Genomic DNA, 3,077 nt, shown 5'->3' with positions numbered 1-3,077 from the left:
AGGAAGGTCATTGGGCTAGAGAATGCCCTAAAAAAAGAAACCACAGATCTAGAGATGGTAGAGGAACGACTAGGAGATCATCCGTCCTGGTCACCCGAGATGAAATGCACGATTAGGGGCGACGGGGTTCGGAACCCCTCCCCGAACCCAGGGTAACTCTGAAAGTGGAGGGGACTCCAGTGCAGTTTTTGGTGGATACAGGAGCTCAATATTCAGCTTTGACTGACCCTCAAGGAAAGATTTCAACAAGCGCCTCGTGGGTACAAGGGGCTACGGGGATTAAAAAGTGCCCCTGGACGACCAAAAGAACAGTAGACTTGGGAACGGGAAAAGTGTCCCACTCATTCTTAGTCATACCCGACAGCCCCTATCCCTTGCTGGGAAGAGATTTATTAACCAAAATCGGGGCCCAAATTCATTTTCATCCCGAAGGCGCCCAGGTAACAGATGGACAAGGAAAGTTGTTACCTATGCTAACTCTTACTTTGGAGGATGAGTATCGGCTACACCAGCAGCCGCAATCCCCTGATAAAAACATTAAAGACTGGGTACAGCGGTTCCCAGACGCTTGGGCAGAGACTGGAGGAATTGGGCTAGCTAAACATCAGCCTGCCCTCTATATAGAGACAAAACCAGGAGCTAACCCCGTTAGGGTTAAACAATACCCCATGACCAGGGAGGCACGGACAGGAATAACCCCCCACATCAGGCGACTGCTGAACCAAGGGATAATACGACCTTGCTGGTCGGCATGGAACAACCCCCTGCTTCCAATATGGAAGCCCAACTCAAACGAGTACCGCCCAGTACAGGACCTAAGAGAAGTAAACAAAAGGGTGGCGGACATACACCCTACTGTGCCTAATTCGTATACACTTCTGAGTGCGCTTCCTCCTTACAAACAATGGTATACGGTGCTGGATTTAAAAGATGCCTTTTTCAGCTTGTCTCTAGCTCCAAAAAGCCAAGAGCTATTTGCCTTTGAATGGACGGACATTGATATGGGTATCAATGGATAACTCACCTGGACAAGATTGCCGCAGGGATTCAAAAATTCTCCCACCTTGTTTGATGAAGCTCTACATGAGGACTTGGGTGAGTTTAGGAAAAACCATCCCAACCGAACCTTGTTACAATATGTAGATGATCTCCTTGTAGCCGCTGAAAACTGGGATGAATGCATCCGAGGAACAGAAAATTTACTCCAGACACTGGGCAACCTGGGATATCGGGCATCAGCAAAGAAGGCCCAAATCTGCAGACCTGAGGTAACGTACTTGGGCTATCTCTTAAAGGGAGGAAAACGATGGTTAACTCAAGCCCGAAAAGAAACTGTTCTAAGAATCCCAAAGCCTCAGTCCCCACGTCAAGTAAGGGAATTCCTTGGGTCAGCTGGCTTCTGTCGACTATGGATTCCAGGGTTTGCAGAATTAGCCAAACCACTGTACAAGGCCACAAAAGACAAGCAGCCCTTTAATTGGACAATAGAGGCAGATAAAGCATTTCAACAAATCAAGGATGCCCTCTTGTCAGCCCCGGCCCTGGGACTCCCCGATTTTATTAAACCGTTCTTTCTCTATATAGATGAAAGTAAAGGGATAGCAAAAGGAGTCTTGACTCAATACCTAGGCCCCTGGAGGAGACCAGTAGCATACCTGTCAAAAAAACTGGACCCGGTGGCTGCAGGCTGGCCCCCATGCCTACATATGATTGCTGTCACAGCCCTAATGGTAAAAGATGCTGATAAATTGACTATGGGACAAGAATTACATGTGATTACTCCACATGCTATTGAGGGAATCCTGAGACAACCTCCAGATCTATGGCTCAGTAATGCTCGGCTCACACATTTTCAGAGCCTATTGCTTAACCCTCCCAGGATTATTTTTCAGGTACCCTCAGCTTTCAATCCTGCTATGCTGCTGCCTGACCCTGACCTGGACACACCCGTACATGACTGCTCAGAAGTCCTAGCCCAGGTTCATGGGCTTAGAGAAGACCTGCAAGATCATCTGCTGCTTGATGCAGATGCAGTGTGGTTCACGGATGGGAGCAGCTTTTTACATCAGGGTCAAAGGTATGCGGGCGCAGCAGTAGTAACTGAGACAGAGGTGATCTGGGCTGAGCCCCTACCAATAGGCACCTCTGCCCAGAAGGCAGGATTAATAGCTATGACTAAGGCTCTGACGATGGGAGAAGGCAAAAAATTGACCGTATACACGGACAGCCGTTATGCCTTTGCAACTGCCCATATTCATGGGGCTATTTCCAGAGAAAGGGGAATGCTAACAGCAGAAGGGAAATCTATTAAAAACAAGGAAGAAATTGTGTCCCTGATAGACGCCCTTTGGTTACCCAAGAAATTGGCTATCGTACACTGCCCTGGGCATCAAAAACCAACTGATCCAGTATCTAGGGGCAATTGTTTAGCAGATAAGATGGCACGAGAGATAGCCCTTCAGAGAGACTTGATTATGGTTGCTCAACTCCCAGACTCTGGCCCACGAACCCTTCCAAAAGACCCAACCTACACAGAAGAGGACTTTTCATGGATTCGCCAGCAGCCCAAAGCCCAATGCTTAAACGGATGGTGGAAAGACTCTGAAAGCCGGATAATACTTCCAGAACTGCTGGGACAGAAAGTGTTGTGCAGGCTCCACCAGACCACCCACCTGGGGACAAGAAAATTACAGGACTTGATGCAGCAAGCAGGAATTAGAATTAAAGGTGTGCAGAATAAGAAAGAACAGATTGTCAAAAGTTGCAGGGTTTGTAAGTTAACAAATGCAGGATATAGTAAGTGGGAATCAGGAAATAGATTAAGGGGAGATAGGCCGGGGGCATATTGGGAAGTTGATTTCACTGAAGTAAAACCTGGAAAATATGGGTATAAATATCTATTAGTCTTTGTAGATACTTTTTCAGGATGGGTCAAAGCCTTTCCCACCAAGCGAGAAACAGCGCAAATAGTGGCTAAAAAGATTTTAGAAAACCTCCTGCCAAGGTATGGATTTCCTGTAATGATAGGGTCGGACAATGGGCCAGCGTTACTTCCCAGGTAAGTCAGGGGCTGGCTA

The sequence above is a fragment of the Sciurus vulgaris genome (genome assembly GCF_902686455.1).
Source record: "Sciurus vulgaris genome assembly, chromosome: 19".
Classification (NCBI taxonomy): Eukaryota; Metazoa; Chordata; class Mammalia; order Rodentia; family Sciuridae; genus Sciurus; species Sciurus vulgaris.
The sequence above is the reverse complement of the archived record's forward strand: the minus strand, read 5'-3'. Positions refer to the sequence as shown.